This window comes from Phoxinus phoxinus (genome assembly GCF_949152265.1).
Source record: "Phoxinus phoxinus genome assembly, chromosome: 9".
Lineage (NCBI taxonomy): Eukaryota > Metazoa > Chordata > Actinopteri > Cypriniformes > Leuciscidae > Phoxinus > Phoxinus phoxinus.
In genome coordinates, this window is record NC_136884.1 from 33,532,336 (window position 1) to 33,551,080 (window position 18,745).

At 38.1% G+C, this 18,745-nt stretch overlaps 1 long non-coding RNA gene across 1 annotated transcript; it reads right to left on the reverse strand.

Moving 5' to 3' along the window:
• Positions 1-5,380: 5,380 nt before the first annotated feature.
• LOC307004735 lies at positions 5,381-14,841 on the reverse strand. Its single transcript, XR_013799127.1, has 3 exons — positions 14,787-14,841; positions 13,987-14,133; positions 5,381-7,158 (listed from the first exon to the last, which is right to left on the reverse strand). It is a non-coding gene; the product is annotated as an uncharacterized lncRNA (long non-coding RNA).
• Between the last annotated feature and the right edge of the window lie 3,904 nt (positions 14,842-18,745).

Sequence of the window (18,745 nt, forward strand, 5' to 3'; positions counted from 1 at the left end):
ATTTGGGCCAGCAAGGGGGATCAGAGGCCTTCAATTTACTGACTGGACTGCCCCTTTGTAGGTCCCTCAGCTTCTCCTCTAAGTGAACAATGATGGCATCTATTTTGATCAAAACATAATAATTTGAGTTACATTATTTTGCCAATACAGTAAATTACACAGCACCAATCTATAATGTAACTAACACTACATTTCTCCTTACCAATCACTGCAGCTCGTTCTGCTTCCAAGCTTGGAACTGTATTTCGAACCTGGAACTGCACTCCTCTGTGTTCTCCATTAGTCTTCACTGCCTCGTAGACTTTGGCCATCTGTGGACCCATTTCTGTCTTGAGTGCTGTCAGGTTCCAGTAACATGTCTCCAGGCTTTCAACCGCTTGACACGCCGTGTTGTTGTCTTTCTGGAACTCTTTGCTCAAAAGAGCGAGATGATCCAGTGTGTCACACATGAAGTGTAGGAAGATTAAATGGTGCAGGTTTTTGAGATACCCAGTGACTTGTTTCGCTCTTCCAACGACAGCTGGTGATGGTTTGGGGTTCCTTTCCATGCTTGCCATGTCCTCAAAATGGGTTAGGAGGACAGGGTAATTATCACATACAATCTACAAAAAAATTATTATTATTACATAATATCCATTTGGCATTACTGAAAAAAATAAATCTGCTGAAAAAGCTGGAGTTAATTTAGCACTGACCTTTGTTGCACGATGCACATATGGTAGCCATCGGGCACCATGGAGGTTGGACGGCTTCAGTACCTTCTCCTCCAGGGCCTCAGCAATCAGGTGAAGCTCCCTGAGAGCCTTGGGGGAGTAGTGGTACTGGTCATATAGGTTCTTCACTGTATTCTGAAGCTGTACCATGTTGTTATTTTCTTTAATTGCTTTAGTCACACCAAGCTCCAGGCGATGAGCAACACAGTGTATGGAGATGAGGTATGGAATGTCCCTCAGAAGCTGCGCTGCCACCCCATTCCTGCATCCGACATTGACTACGTTTACATGCAGCCAATAACCCGTTCAAAACCGGAATATTAGCAATAACCCGGTCGCGCACGGCCATGTAAACACCGGCAAAAACCCGGATATGCTCATATCCCGGTTTTTAAAAACCGGGATATTATACCTGGGCTACCCGAATATTTGGTCTTGTAAACGCGTTTCGGCATATCCCCATCAAAATGTGTGTTCTGCGCATGTTCTATTCGCAAGGAATCTTGGTCTTTTGAGTAGAGACGGCGCATAAAAAACCCCGCGTGCAGTATAGCGGAAGTAAACAAGTCGAGGTTAACATGGCGAGACGGAGCACAGCACCACACTTTTGGAGCGAGGATGAGACCAATTTCTTTATATGTGTGGGCACAGCTCCAGCTACATTTCCCATCTCTTGCTCAATTTCTCTCCGTCTATTAATAAAGACCACGAGCCACAGTAGTGTCAAGTGCTGCTGGTGGATCAGTACCAGTGCCAAAGCGCAAACAAAGACTATCGCTATCTGCCCCAAACTATTCATTACCTGCCTGCTGCTGCTGTTGTTGTTGTTGTCTTTGGATACAGGAAGAAGAATCGGAAATGATGCATATTGCGTTTTAATGTTGTCCGTACGTCCAGACGCTAACCGTGCGTCGCCGTTTACATCGGGATATTGGCGACTGATTACACATTCCATGTATACAGGAGTAACTCTCTCTGCTCACGCATGTAAACGGGTTATCCCGAATGTTTCAGAAACCCGAATAGTGACCATAAACCGAATTTTAACAGCTTGTAAACGTAGTCATTGACTGCTGCTCCATCGCGGCCAAATCGCACTAGCCGTTGTTTCCAGTCATCAATGCCAGCTTCTCCAAATGCTTTGAAGAAAAACACAAAAAGACAAGTCAGTTGAGCACCATACATTAAATGTAGACATGAAAACATAGATATTGCATTGCTAAAACAAACCCCTCTGGATTAAGGTAGTTTCAACCGAATCGGTCTCACTTGTCAATTGCTTTTTGCATTTCAATATCATAATGACATTTCAAGTGAAAACACTTGTGCACCGTAAATCCCAAAGTTGCAAGACTTTGGCTGCAGGTCCACCACCAATCCAGCATCAAAGGCAGCGGCGCCCAGGATTTAACCCCTGGGAATCAAGGCGTCGGTCCAAAGATACAGAGGATGAATAGTGTTCCAGTTATGTTGCCGATATGACTTGCATAGAGCCTGCATAAAGGTCAGATAGATTCATTTTTTTCACCAAGAGTCACCACTACCTCTGGTGATACACTGTGCACACCAGCGTGCAAAGTACTACTTCGTATTATGGAGTCTGGAGGTCCTTCTACTGTTCTTTTCTACTTCTACTTATACGTTCCTTTCTACTGTTTCAGCTGAATTGTATTAATATTGATAGTGTTTGGATGCTTTCAATGGTTTGTTCGAATTCTGCATTAGCAAAACACACAAAAATAAATGATATTATAAATCTTTACCCGGACAAGTGACTTTTGTGCATGGACAAGTGAAACATAAATTTCCTCAAAAAGTTAATGTCAAGCCCTGCATTATAGCATATTATAATACAACTTATTAGGCTTATATATTTATAGAATAGCAAAGTAGGCCTACTCAATATACACAACTGAACCACATAGATGTGAAATATAAAGGCTATCATGATCATTTTGCCAACAATGAACCATGGATTTGTTTAGTTTATAATACGTTTTATTTTTAACTTAAACAAATACAACATATAACATTCAAAACTCATCGGCTTAGACTGCATTTGAAGAAAAATAAACACAACAGTTTTCTGTAGCCTTGTGTGAACTTATTCAATAGAATTAGACTTCTAGAATGTACTTTCCAGTGCAAAAAAATATATTTTTAATTTAATTAGACAACATTTTAAGGAAGTGTAGTGCAAATATCTTTATATAATTATACTTCCATTATAGTTAACTTTCTTTCTAGTGCAAAACATGGCACATTCTATGGCACATAAATGGCAGTTTTATTTACTTTTTGTCTGGACCAATGAATGTGAAGGCACTAAGGCACTCTTCTTGATAATCTTTCAAGGCACACACTAGCGTGCCATGGCATACTGGTTGAGAAACACTGCCCTATGCTATACAGTAGGTCCCTGGACTTTCCTTTGAGAAGTAGCTCACCTACTTTTAGGTTTGTTCTGAGGTTGCTAAACATAATTTGTGTATATGTGCTCTGTGCTGTGTCTTTTGATCAGATATTAAGCGAGTTAATGCAAACAAACAAATTGTATTTATTCCCTCACCCAATGAGAATGGATAAGAGAATGGATAAGGAATCGGATCGATAAGCAATATCGATAATGGAATCGGAATTGTTAAATTCTTATCAATTCCCATCTCTAGACAGCAGTGTGTCATGTCTAAAGCCACTTGTCCCTTTGACCAACGAAGATGAGCTGTAATATAAAAATAATATAGGTAACAATTTAGGTGTTATTAAAAATGTTATTTGTTAAACATTTACACAATTTCTGCAGAATGAAACACTTTCTGTTATATACTGTTTTGCAGCTTGTCCCAAGATCCCTTGGTAACATTCAGACCGTGCAGTTAATTTAATGCTCAACACTTGAACTGGGGTTTCATTACTTGAAAGATGAATTATTTACTGCGTCATCTCAGTTACAGTACGTCAGGGCTTGGAAATACTGTGACTTGCTAAAGTAGGCAAATGGCTAGACTTACTGTATACTATATCTAAAATAATTTTGTCCACTTTCTACCCAGCAGAGGCTGATTTACCAAGGGATACTTTAAAGGAGACATATCATGCTTTTAAATAGTTCCTTTTTACATTTAAATCATACATTTGTGGTCTATATAAAGCGGAACTGCAATGCTTGGGTCTGAATTCCTCATTAATATAGCTCCGAGGGAGAGAGAGCAAGACAACGGTTAGTTTAGAGGCGGTAAAGTCTTGTTTACACTTTCACCTGGCTCCGAAGAGAGAGAGTGCGCGTGCGACCGGGTCTCTCTCTCTCTCTGCTCGTTCTTTCAGTTACACATGCGCCATGTCACAAGCACGGCAGTTTGCGCGTGGGTTACAACATCCAACAACCGAACATTTTTACTTACCCTCTCGTAACTTCTGCATCCTTGAGCTTGGACTACAAAATCGCAGTGAGAAATAAAATGGCGGATTGCTCGAAGTGTTGGGCCGGGAGTCGATGTCCTTATTTGGCAGTTCCGCTGCAAATACTGTGACGTTATTGTTCAAAAAACGTAATAGAGAATAGAAAAATCGGAACAGGTTGCAAAATATGACCAAAACAGAAAATAAAGATATCAACGAAGCACCTGGAGAGACTAATTTCAACTTTTCTGTACTTGTAAAGACTCCAAATATACAACAAAATGCATTTAAAGGCTAAAAAAGTGGATTTAGCATGACATGTCCCCTTTAAAATTTGTAGCTACTTTACATCTGAACATTAGCTAATATTTAACTATGTACATTTAACCAATACAAATGCTGTTAATTAATTAGCTAACGTTACTTACTTGTCAGCCAAGTTGGGTTGCCACCGACAGATGCCACAGAACATTTCTCCTTCTTCATAAACAACCCAGTCGAATTCATCTTTCCATTTAGTTACAAATTTTCGTTCTCGTTTTAGCTCATATGGTGCTGCTGGTGTAAGGTGACATATTTTTGGAGCTTTTCCTGGCGCTTGGCCGGGCTGTGGAGCCCTTTAGAAACATCACTCTCCACTCTAGACTTTTTTGCCTCGTTTTAATGACTTTCAGTGTTCGGCGATCAGGTTTTATGCGTGCGCAGCTTGTTAACTAATTTTCACTTCCACTTGTCCTACAAAAAAATCCACTTGTCCTGGACAAGCGGACAAGCCTTAATGTCGAGCCCTGTATAATGTATGGAATATATTTATCTAAATGTATCAATTATTTTCCACAATATTCACCAGAAGTCAATATTTTAGGGGTTATTTTTCAAAATGTTCTTCCGTGGGGGCATGTCACCGACCAGTACAGAACCGAGAACTGTTTATTTCGGACGTGTTCGACTTACTGAGAACCAATGAGCTGAGAATGCGTGCAATTTTTTCAGAGGAACGAAATGCATGTTTCTTGCATTAAGTATTTTGTTGAACATCAATAAGTGTAACAAAATAAAACATGTTTATCACTGTCTTTTCACTGTATTATTTTAAAGATTGGAAACACAATGAATGAATTGTAAAACTAAACATTTATTAAAATTTATTATACAGCTAATTAAATTTCTAAGTAATTTGTATACATTTTTGACGTAAACTCTTGCCAAGGTTTTAAGGGTGTTACTTAATTGAAGTTATGATTACAAATGCCTTTATTTGAATGTATTTTTATCCGCCGGGATGATAGAATTGACGTCATTATGTGAGGACGCAAAAGAACTGGTGAACCATTTTTTTTACTGGTTCATTGTAATGAACTGTCCAAAAGAACCGGTTCGCGGAAAAGAACCAGACTTCCCATTACTACAAACTATGCAAAACCGACAGCCCTTCCGGCACACTCAGTGTTTTCATTCACTCCTTCAAGTGGACTATATTAGTGAACAAATGTAGGGAGTTTGAAAAACACTGCTCTGTACAATTGAAATTAATTTCCCACAGATACATATTTTCTGGTGCCATAGTAAACTGTCATTCCCAATTAAAGACCCTTTCCACACAAAGATCACAAATAAGAGTCTCACATGTGCATGACCTTTCAGATGCATCTCTCTTAAGTCTGAATTTCCAAATAAATAATTACACATCCTACTTTAATAAAATTGTGAATGTGCAGGGATTTTATTTCATAAACCTCTTTCCACAGTCTAAAGACGACAATTTCTTTCACTGATGATTTTGTAAATGTTTCAGGACTCTTTGATACGTGTACCTCTTCTCACACTGAAGACACATGAAGCCTCATGTGATTGTTAAAGTTTCCTTTAAACCTGAAACTCTTTCCACAGTGATTGCACGGGTAAGGCTTTTCTCCGGAGTGAATTCTCATGTGAGTCTGAAGGTTTCCTTTATCAGTGAAGCTCTTTCCACACTGAGGGCAGGAGAAAGGCTTCTCTCCGGTGTGAACTCTTATGTGAACCCTAAGCAATGCTTTGATTGTGAAACTCTTTCCACAGTGATTGCACATGTGAGGCTTCTCTCCAGTGTGAGTTGTTACATGTTTCTTAAGGTGATTCTTGTCTGTGAAACTCCTGCCACACTGATGACATATAAAACTGTTCTCCCTTAAGTGAATATTCATGTGGTACCTAAGTCTTTCTTTACATCTGTAACTCTTTCCACACTGAACACATATGAACGGCCTCTCTCCAGTGTGAATTCTCATGTGAGTGTTAAGATTTACTTTTAATGTGAAGATCTTCCCACACAGTATGCAGGTGTTAGGACTCTCTCCAGTGTGAAGACTCATGTGGGAATTAAGGTTTCCCTCACGTGTGAAACTCTTTCCGCACTGAACACATGTGAACGGCTTCTCTCCAGTGTGACTGTTCATGTGAGTCTTCATATTTCCTTTTTGTGAGAAGCTCTTCCCACACAGTTTGCAGTTGAATGGCCTCTCTCCTGTGTGAACTCTCATGTGAGCCGTAAGTTTATCATTGAATTTGAAACTCTTTCCACACTGGTGGCACACAAAAGGTTTCTCTCCGGAGTGAATTTTTATATGCATTTTAAGCCGTTTCATGGCTGGGAAACTCTTTCCACACTGATGACATCTAAAACCGGTCTCTCTTGAGTGAATCCTCATGTGGTAATTAAGCTTTTCTTTACATTTGAAACTCTTTCCACACTGGCCACATTCAAACAGATTCTCTTCTGTGCAAATTCTCACGTGAGTCATAAAACTTTCTTTTTGTGAGAAGCTCTTCCTACACAGTTTGCAGGTGTAAGGCTCCTCTCCAGTGTGAACTCTTCTGTGGATTTCAAGGTTTTGTTTTTAAGTTCGATTAGAACTGTTAGATTTGGTCTTCTGGCCTCTTTTTCGTGAGGTTATCTTTTCAGTCTGTGTGGATTCTTCTCCTGTTATAAAATTATGACGCATCTCAAACTGATTGTTCTCTTCCACTTCATTGAGTTCTTGACTCTCCTCTTTCAATGCCGTCAGGTCTAAGGTGAAAGGAGACAAATACAAATTAGTGTCATAAGTTTACCTGCGTATTTTTAAAGCAATTACAGACACTCGGCAGTGTTGAACTTCTAGATCAAGGTATTGGCTGTTGGCCTCAGGAAGCCCCGGAAGTGACAGTGGAAACACGGCTTATTATTACAAATATGTACATCATGGGTGTAACCCATATTGGGCCTACAGAAACATTCAATATGCAAATTTTTCCCAATCATCTTCTTGCTATCTTGAAAGTCACATAGAGAAAGCTAAAGTTCAGCCAGTGGTGCAGAGAAGACACAATCTGTGATTGGTTGACAGTGTTTGACTGCTAAGTCAAGTCATCTTCATTTATATAACGCTTTTAACAATGTAGATTGTTTCAAAGCGGCTTTACAGTGATAAACGGATAATTTAAGGTAACAGAGATTGTTTTGGCTTTATAGCGAAACAAGATCTTTGGAGGGAGCTGAAAGTCCATATTGCCCAGCGACAGCCGCGAAACCTGAAGGATCTGGATCTGATATGATCTCTGTAATTGCAAACAAAGGTTTCAGTACCAAATATTAAGTTCAGCTTTTCTGATGTATCAAATACTTATGTCATGCAATAAAATGCAAATTAATTACTTAAAAATCATACAATGTGATTTTATTTTGTTTTAGATTCCTTCACTCACAGTTGAAGAGTATCTATGATTAAAATCACAGACTTCTACATGCTTTGTAAGTGGGAAAACCTGCAATATCGGAAGTTTATCAAATACTTGTTCTCCCCACTGTATGTGCACAGGTTTGTAATTCCCTACAAACCAAGCCTTAACAAACTACTTGTCTGGGCTCAAGATTTTTTATACAGAATTGTATCACTTCGGGAATTGTATCACTTCGGGGTAGATACGCGAAACCGAAATTATCCCGACGATGCTTTATCTGTAGAGTGGTAAAGGGATCCTTCACAGGGTTTGAAGGCTAAGGCAAACCAGTCTAAAAATGAAAACTTTGTCATAAAACTTTAACCACCATTCACTGTCTACGGTGGTTACGTCCCTGACCTAAAGAAAGCTAATGTTCAGAGAAGACACGACCTGTGATTGGTTACTTCGAGTCTAACTTTTAAATGAAGCTGAATCAGGCTTTCAAAAAATAAAATAGAGAAAGCAGCAGGAGGACAGACAGGGTATCAAAACACCTGCCAACAGCGAACTGGGAAAATGTACAGGACAAAAATATTTATTACCAGCCATTATTAGCATAATGTTCATGTTTGTGATTATGAGAATAGTGTTGTTTAGCTGTAAGTTTCAAACAGCGTATGCTCTCAGCATCATATACGAGCTAGTCTCAGTAAAAATCCAGCTGTTACTAAAGAGTCATGGTTTGTTCCTCACATGAATGCTGTGGCTCTTATGCTGTGTTCACACCGAACACGAATTGAGCATCTGGAGCGAGTGATTTCCATGTCAAGTCAATGTAAAGATGCTTTGGTGCATCTGGAGGTCCTGCGGCGCGATAATACGCGTTTAACGTGGCGCGGTGGACGCAGTTTTGTCTCATTTGAGCGTCCAGTTCACGCAAAAGAGGCGAATTGAGCGTCTTACACATTACGATTGAGTGATTTTATTTGGTGCTTTTTGTGCACTCACGCGTTTGAAGCGAATTCGCGTGTGACGCCCGAGTTGAAAAATCTGAACTTTGCCGTCAGTTCGCGTTAACCGGAGTTGCTTGCAGCAGTCACGTGGTGAAGTGACGTGATTAACGGGGGCAGGCCCGCCCGGAGTCACTCATTCAATAATAACTCAACTTATTTATATGTGGCCTCAATAAATTATTTTGTAATGCTGTATGACTAAATGCCTGGTGTGGTTCTAATGCACAACAAAGCAAATATTTTATCACACAACTTGATTTCAATATATTAATTTTGTATTGAATGCTATTTATTCCATATCTAATCTAGATTATATGAAACATTATTATTCTAATGTAAAAACAACCAACATACTTTAGTGTATAAGAACATAGTTCGTGTCTGGACAGTGTTGTGTGAGAGAGAGAGAAAAAAAATCACTGGACAGATTAATTACTTTTGGAGGCTGGCTCCATTTATCATCCAAACAAAAACAAATTTCAATTATTTTACAGTAGTAACCTGAACAAAGAAATGGCACAGACCTATATAATTATTCAGGACATCAAAGAAGGAATGACATTTTTCAGATGTTAACTATGAATGTGACTGAACACTTGCAGTCATAAATTTCAGAATGAGATGAAGAAAAACCACAAATATGGGATTGTTTACTATGTTACATTATCTACTAATAATGTATGATTTTATCATTTTACCAACGTGGAAAACCTGCCATTTGAAAAAGTTAGTTACTCAGGGTCTAAACTTAATAAATGTGCATGTTGTGGTGGACCTGGCCTATTTCGCGTTCGGTGTGAACGCAGCATTACTGTGAAGAAGATCCACAGTAGGAGAAACATGTCCTAGATTAACTTTATGTGAGCACTTCTGAGGATGAGAAGTAAAAAAACGACTGACTCATTTCTGGATCGATTCAGAAAATATTCACTGCTATTTATATTCAGGTATGTTAAAATATATTATGAGAATATTTTATTTGTGAACTAATTAATTTGACCATCTGAATTTCAGTTACTGTGTTTTTGTTAGATACGGTTACATAATTAAGTGAAAAAAATTAATGGTTTTCATTGTTTAATTTAAAAGTAGATTTTGGGTTTAATGTTACAGAAAATAATTGTTTTGTTTATGTTAATTATGAATACATTTTCCTAATTTAAAGCGTGACGTTGTAATAACGAATGGCAAAGTCGGATCTTCTCAGGTTAAAGCAGAATTTGTGTTTATCTGGTCATGTGATCTCAACATGACTGTCCACCCACTCATTTCTGTAGAGCTGGACATTTTAAAGTCCATGTGAACCGGAAGTTGCAACCGACTTTATCTCAGTGTTGTGACGTATTTCCGAAAGAAACGGAATACTAAATGAGGAAAAATAGTGGGTGTGGCTTTTTTTCTCCCAACTAGCACCTGATTGGATCTAGAAAAGTAGGTGTTTCATTCAGAAATGGAGGCAGATCTAAACGCAAGTTTACAGTTGAGGATTACTGGCCGCCTAAAACACCGCCAGCAGTCTCCTTCAATCGAGAAATTAGTTTGCTGCAGGAGGAGGAGGAAGATGAAGAAGAACAGGAGCACAGAGGATCATTTCGTCACGGGAATCAGACCTTACATGTTTGAGTCGTTACATGCGGAGAGTTCGAATGGTCACCTGGACTAGTTTATTAAGCATAGTTATGTTGGCAGCCCTGTATGATGTTCAACGTCTCAAGAGCTTGGTTGTAGCTAGTTCCACTTACCGTCAAACTTTGTGAGGTACCAACGGTGTACACTGACGGGACCGCGTTATCTGTTAATGACAGAATCTCACAAACCCCATTTCGTGTTCTGTCCAATTTTTGAAGCATTCGCGCGTGAAGTGCTTCGAGCACATCCGTGACCTCTCTGTTATCCCTCCTTCCTCGAAATTTAAAAAAAATCAAGCCATCTGGACCGTAACGAGGGAATTTTAGGGAATGGGAAAAGTGTTCCATGAGTGCCACAACCAAAAATGCACCTCCTCGCGTCTCTCCTTTCACGCGCTGTCAACGCTCGCAAACACACAGGCAGCCTGTCTACTGTCAGCTGGAGGGGCGTGGTTACGGATGTTAAGCAGACACCCTAACCGTCAAACCTACGCCATCAGGGAAGGGACTTGCATGGATGAATTGTTCACCACAAAACGATCAATTTAGGCAAACAAAGTAAATATGGTCAATTTTGATTTCATGTGGACTTTAATAGGGATCAAATAAGGCTGGGCAATAAATACATTTTATCAATTAACTCGAATGTGTAGTTTATGCCGACTTGAAAATTGGTTTTCTCTTCAACATCCGCCGACTCTCCCCTCTGGGCTCCCGTAGTTCCTCCCCCTGCACATTACCATAGAGACACACAAATAACATGGCAGCGAGCAGGGAACAACTCGTTCCCAAGAAAGGCCCAGTGTTATACGAAATGAACAAGACCGCGGCAGCACAAGCACACCCGCCAAAAAACAACCTACAGTAGGGGTGTGCGATATTACGATTTTTGATCGTGGACGATTAAAATGTCTCCACGATCTGCTTTTGAAGAAATATCGTAGGATCGTCCATTTTATCAGTTTGCATTTCTGGCGCCTCCGTCTCAACATACTGTACAGCGCGACGTATATCCATATGAAATGCAGAGGAACTGGACACTGTAGTTCATAAAAAAGAATTATTTGCATGTGCTTTAAAGCCTTGCCGGTTAAACATGTCATTCGCTGCTGATGCGCTGTTCTAACGAGCGCTTTCCTGAGTGCAATACACCCGGCGCGCACATGCACTAAAAGCCTGTCTAACAGCACCCGTTACTGAACTTAGTTATCTTATTGCGCTAATACTGTCAAATACACACAAGGTTTACATAAAGTTGGTTATGTCTAAAATGAAAGAACAATAGAAAAAATGAAGAAAAAATCTGCCTTGTAGCGTGTAGACTCGTTGCGCGCAGATCTTAAAGTGACAGTAGCCCTAATAGTAAACATGCTGCCGCTTGTCCTTAAAGGGACAGTTACCCAAAAAAAAAAATTCTGTCATTATTTACTCACTCTCTAATGTTGTTCCAAACCTGTATTAATTTATTTCTTGTGCTGAACACAAAAGAAGATATTTTGAGGAGTGTGGCTAACCGGGCGGTTGCTGGTCCCCATTGACTTCCATAGTAGGAAAAAACTATTATTAAGTCACTGGGGTACATCAACTGTTTGGTTACCCACATTCCTCCAAATAACTTTTATTTTCAACAGAAGAGGGAGACTTATTCGGGTTTAAAGCGGCTTGAGAGAATTTACATTTTTGGGAGAACTATCCCTGTTAATAAAACAACAAAATACAAAGAGCATCTCACTCACTCTTGACTGAGAACTTTAATAGTAGTTTTAATAAGAATCAATGTAAAATTTATATAGTGAAGTCGATGTTGTTTTATTTTCATATTTGTTCATTTAATTACTTTCTTCAATGCTGTTAAATACACCTGTAGCTGAAAAAATAAAGCACTGTTTTTTTTATTTGTATATTAAGTTGTGTATGTGTATCTTTGTTCTTAATTTTTAATAACAAAGACAATGACAAATATTTTTTTATCTTCGCCACTTTGGCCTAAATGTCTGCCATTCTTTTTTATTTGATATGTTGTTACCTAAGGCTTTGTTTTTAAAATAGGGACATTAGTTTGGCTGTGATGCTCAGTCACTTGCAAAATAAGTAAAACCAACATGAAAAGGAATCGTGATAAAATCGTGAATCGTGATTTTCCTGAAAAAAATCGTGATATGATATTTTTGCCATATCGCCCACCCCTAACCTACAGTCTTACAAACATTTACTGAATCCGGTATGATAAAAATGGGGCCCGGTGGAAGGCGATCACGCATGCAGTCGCAATCTATATTGGAAAAGATATGGTGTCCATTAGGCTTGCTATGATAGTCTGTGTTACACGGTGTTCAATCACAACACCAGTTTCATCACTTGCCCACCACGGCACCAAGAAAAAAGAAAGTTTGACACTCTTGTGAATGCTTTTAAACCGTTCAAGCACAACAAGACTAAAGAGGCTGTAAGTCCTGTCTATTACACACACACACACAGAAAAGACACGCGTCAGTAGCCTATTGAGTTCTGTTCGGGCTTGAACAAACCATAACATACATAAATTATGCCAAAATGTCCTCATAAGAGCAGTTTTACATGATTTAAATAAAGTCTAAAATGAACGTAGAGATTGTCAGCAGCGGTCGGTCTTAAAGTGTCATTAATGTTAATCAAAGAACAAAGGTAAGAGAGTAAATGACTCACTCAGACCCTGCGCCAGGAGGATTATTATACCGGTAGAATAATAATCATGAATGCACTCCGCTATCTTTTAACACATCTACGGCGAACGGCTTCTTCACGCAAAAGAAAAACTCTTCAAGTAGCGCAGTGAAATTCAGCGCCTTGTGTGGCGTTTCCTGATGGATCGAGGTTGTTCGTTAACTTCATTTTATACATGCAATTCACACGAGCTCTAAGCGCATGCGAGACGTCAAACTTTATTAATGAAACTACAGGGAATAATTTCTGTATTTTTTTTATTTGACCGGTCACACGGCTTTCATAGTTTTCAGTTATGTGACTGGTGCGGAGACCTGGAGTGTTATTTACATTTTTTATTTAGGCCTAGTTTTATTAATATTTTGATTTTTTTTTACATCGCTTCTCCCACGCAATGAAACCGGTGTTGTCACAAGTCGATTAACCGGTGGGAGAATATTATCACCGTCACATCTCTAGTGCCCATATATACTGTGGAAAAGCTGGGGTTTATTCGCATGCTGAAAATGTTGGACCCCAGGTATGTGCTACCAAGTAGCAAATACATTTCTAAATAAAAAAAAGAAAGGATGTTCAAACTAAAACCAACACAACAAATAAGCAAATATTTAATGCTGTTGAATGTTTTGTTTGCAATTTAAGATTTTTTGTTCAATCCAGATCAAATCCCAGGAGGGGAAATCAAAACAAAATAAGGTAAAACTTGTCTTAAACTATTTCTTTGCCATCTGCAGATTGATTTTAAGTAGGGGAGAAAATCAATTTAAACCGTAAATCAGATTTTTTTTAACCCATATCGCCCAGCCCTAGGATCAAATGACTGAGGTCAGCTTTGAGAATGAAACCGACCTGTTTGTTCCTCAGTTTCTTCTTGTTTCACACTGAATGTTTCTTCAATCCTGAAGTCTGCACTCTCCTCTTTAATAAACGCCATCTTTATAATAGTGTGTCACGTGGATCTCAGTCGCTCACTGAGAGTTTTTCTGTGTGTTTGTCCTGTTTAAGAAGAGAGTAATTAACAGAAAGAAAAATTAATCTCTGAGTGTCTCAATCAGATCACTAGTTCAGTTCACTGGTAAGAGAGTCAAAGTGAGAGTTAATGAACTTTAATAACACAAATTATACAAACACAAATATTTAGTTATGATTTATATTTGGTAGGCTATTACATTTGTATAATATAAATTAAATAAATGTAAAGATTACATTTAACAGATCACACTTTCATGAAAACATTAGCAGTTGGTTTGTAAAATAATTACACCCTTTGTGTTCTCGTTGCATTGACACTGTGTGACCACCAGGTGACGTCAGATCGAGGTGATTCGCATCAGTGAATCATTTTACAAATCATTTAGTTCAATTTAGTTTAAAAACACTCAATTTCTCCATCACTACTTGCCAGTAACAGAATTCATATTCATGATAAACTGATTGACGATACAGGGAGCGAAATGAGACGCACCTTTTCTGTTACTGTTAATGTTCTGTTACTTTATGTAAACTCGCACAAAACACCACTCATTAATATTAGATAAAAAAATACGTTACATTCTGATTGATTAATTTAGTTTTACATAGCTTGTAAAAACGATTAGATTGATTTAAGAGTTTGCATTGATTTAAACACTTATGCTTAAAACACAAACCTCTCTTCAGCCAAATCACAGCAGATGCAGGAGCGCGGCGCAGCCTTATGACGTCACACAACAAAACCAAAATAAAAGTCCCGTTCACACTCTGCTGCGTCTAAAATCACAAACGTACACCGAAATGTACTAATCATATTACAAAATGTGAATGAAAGAGTGTGAGATTCTGTCCAATAGGCAAAACTTTAATGTTTGTTGAAACTAGTGTATATTTTTTCTTTTAATGAAAATAATTGCATAGAACATACCTGTCTGAGAGCCATAAATATTATTTTCCTATGTTTGTGTGCCTGTAACTCAATAAGTATTAAAGATATTCCAATATAATTTTTAATTCTGGTTATTAGCAAACTATTATTTTGTATGTTAATTAGGGCCCTATAATGTTCATTCCCAGAGATATGGAGATCTCAATGTTACTCTATTTGCAAATTGTTGAACTTAACCCATTTTCACTGGTCAAAAAACCAATGTGAGTGACTGCATAAAGCTGATATTTATTGTGTCAGGACTTTTATTTTGGTCTGGTTCAATGACGTCATAAGGCTGCGCCGCGCTACTGCATCTGTTCGGCTGAAGAAAGGTTTGTGTTTTAAGTGTTTACAGTGTTTATTTAAACCTATAGAAACCATTTAATCGACTTCAAGGTTTTACAAGCGACGCAGAATGAATTATGCGTTATTAAATGTTACATTGCATTGCTTTATACCATTATTAACGCTCTGTGAGCAAAGTAACAGAATGAAAACAATACAAGGTCTCAGTGCGCTCTCTAACGTGAATGAAAACACAAGTAACATTAAAGGTGCGTCGCTCTCTATATTATGAATCGGTTCAACAAGAATTTAGTCACTGGCAAGTAGTGATGGAGAAAAAGAGCTTTTGGAAACTCAGGCAATTTGGAATTTTTGGAAATTGAATCAATTTATTGGCAACAACTGATTTTAGTGATTCAAAGCGCTCCAAATTAAACTCTCAGTCAAAGGAAAAACTTTACAAAATAATTCAGCGAATCGAAGCGCCAATGCAACAAACACAAACGTGTAAATTGCAAATTTTACTAACTAATAGCAATTGTTTTTGTGACAATATAAAACACAATTGGCTAAATAAAGTGTCTGTATAGTTTGTGTTCTTTTATTAATTTGTAGTGTAGTGTTTTTAGTCTAATCAGGTAAAGTCACCTTCATAGCGCTTTTAACAATAGGACATTAAAGTAACAGAGATTGTTTTGGTTTTACAGCAGCTCTAGAATGAAGGTATTGTATAAAGTTATGATTGATTCACTTCCGTTCACATCAGTGCCTGGTGGCTTGAGAACTTTTTTTTTGCTACAACATAGGATGAATCAATGCATGCTGATGAATAGTTGTCTCAATATTTTCATTTTTATATGACTTAATTTCCTGAATTCCTAATGGACTATTATGCACAGTTACTTCCTGGTTTCCGATAAGCCAGCTCAGGCATTTCCAGTGAACAATCTGTACTTTTTAATGTTGCATTTCTATTTTAATGTCATTATCACACTTGCCTAGCTAATATGAATGTTGGAATAAGAAACGCGATGTCTGTAAATTGGACACGCAACATTTTTCCAGCACTTCAAAATGTTATTTTTAATGTGATGACCAAAAACATTATTTGTTAATCTTGTTCTAATTTGCAATACCAGACGTTTCAAGGTGCAGGAAATCCAACATTTTATAGAAAACTTTTTTTTGTTTGCCTATATCCAGTAGATGGTGGTAGATGAGCATTTATTGGCTCACATTATCCATTTCCTGTCATATTTTTTTCACTCAGTTTCGCTTTTATTTGTAAAAATAAACTTTGTCAAGGTGAAGAAACAAGTATTCACAAAAGTCTCATGAAAAATAATAACTGTCAGTCAGTGCAATGCTGTCAGCTACTCAAATCATCAGGTGAAGTTGTTTTCAGGAAGAAGAGGAAGGAGTAGTAAAGCAAGAAGAAGTGCTAGATAGTTTTTCAGAATTTTATTTTACTCTATGTGCCTGTAGGGGTTGTCCGGGGATGGCGGCAATGTAAGTATCTGGATATTTGCCACAGGGCGAGGGCTTCGATTACCTCTCTTTTTTGACCATACATCTGTTTGCATCCCTGCATACAGCATGTGTACAAGCTGCAGCTAATTATTGCGCCAAGGGCGACAAACAGAAACGGGTCTGGAAAAGAAAAGAGATTTGTCACTATTTTACCTTGATGCACACTCAGATGATAAAAGCAGGTCATTTCCCAGCAAACACATTTCTGCTATGGCAACGGCTCTGTCTACGTGCTCACAACATTGTAACAACGTAGAATTGTAAGACACGACAGGGCTGTAGCAATGTTGTTGTGCAACATTCAGCAACTGAGAGGCGACGTTCTGACAATTTTTTTTTTATATGCCAATAGATATCCCCCATTTAGCATTTTGTTAGATAATTATATACTTTTTAAACATTGTGCATCATTATTATTATTTAATGGGGCTATCAGTAAATTAGCCTAATTATAATCAACACCTGCAAGTGTACACTTTGAAGAGTAAAAATGACAGGTTACGTTAATTCAACTTAATTAAAACTGCATATGGTAATCAAATTGCACTTCCATAAGTTTTTTTAATTTGTGATAAAATAAATAAATAAACGAATATACAAATTTATTTTAAGTATAATAAATAAAACATAAAAAGCAAAGGCAGATCAGAACATTTAATGAACAAAGCCGGGTTCTGTATGGCAGACACTAGTCGAACCGGCCGATAAAGAGGAGCAAAGAAACGAATGAGACTAAATAGCGGACAAATCAAATGAAAAACTGAAACAGTGCGAGCGAGGCTACATTAGTCACATTAAATGAAAGTTGTAGGTTGTGTTTGATAGCTGAGGTAGGCTAAATTAAACGCAATACTCACGTATCTGCTCGATGATGAATGGGAACACAATGAGCCCAACAGGTGGTTGGAATTCAAAAGGCTGATTTTCCTGCTTCAGGGCCGTGACGAGTGAAGAGTACATTATGTAGTCCAGTGGTTGTCCAGACACCCTCGGCACAACCTGAAGCAATGACCATGAACGGTGGTTTAATGTCACCTTTGTGACAACGCTGTAACAACCTTCACTACACAACGTAGTTAAAGCAACCTTTTGGCCATGTTGTTAAAACGTTGTTAGAAGGTCGGGTACGTTTTGCCAACGTTCTGTGTTTGCTGGGTTGTAACTTCAGCAAGCAGTTTCTTGCATATGTGAGTGTTTTGATTTTAGGTTTGGTCGATTGGGGAGTTTCAACTCCATGTGTCAGTGATTATGAGAGATTATAAGAATCCTATTCTGCTTGCTTAAAAGTAAAGTATGAGATTGAGATCAGTCTATAATTAACCAGATCTCCTAGGTCAAATCTTTTTTTTTATTTGTTTTTTGATTAAGCATTTAACTGCCAACTTGGGTATAAGATGGTTTTGATGGTTAACCTCTTATGGAACGGCTGAAATTTCATGTTTTTTATCTAAACGACATACCCAAATTAAAAGTGGTACAGCTCCCATATACTTTGACACTCAGGGGTGTGCCTGGTATCATTGGAAAGGAAACAATCTCTGGTTTCGTCAGGGTGATTCTAGACCTTACTGACACAGAGTTACAGAGGCTAGAATGGAGGGTTTTTATTTCAGTCAAAGTCATTCATCTGTAAACTGACTAAAATACACTGCTGTAAACACATCTAATGAGATAAAGACAAACTCAAGGTCATGGCCACATGTCTTAGCTTACTACAGAAAAAAGTTTGAAGTCAAAAGACTAAAAAATGGATTTTATATGAATCTTTTTCTACAGATATGTCTGTGCGTTTTTGTTTTGTGCCATTTGAAGACTCCAAAAGGAACTTTGGTTACCAAGACAGCATGCTGAGTTTCAAAGGCTTATAACTTTTGAACCCCTTTGCCTAGA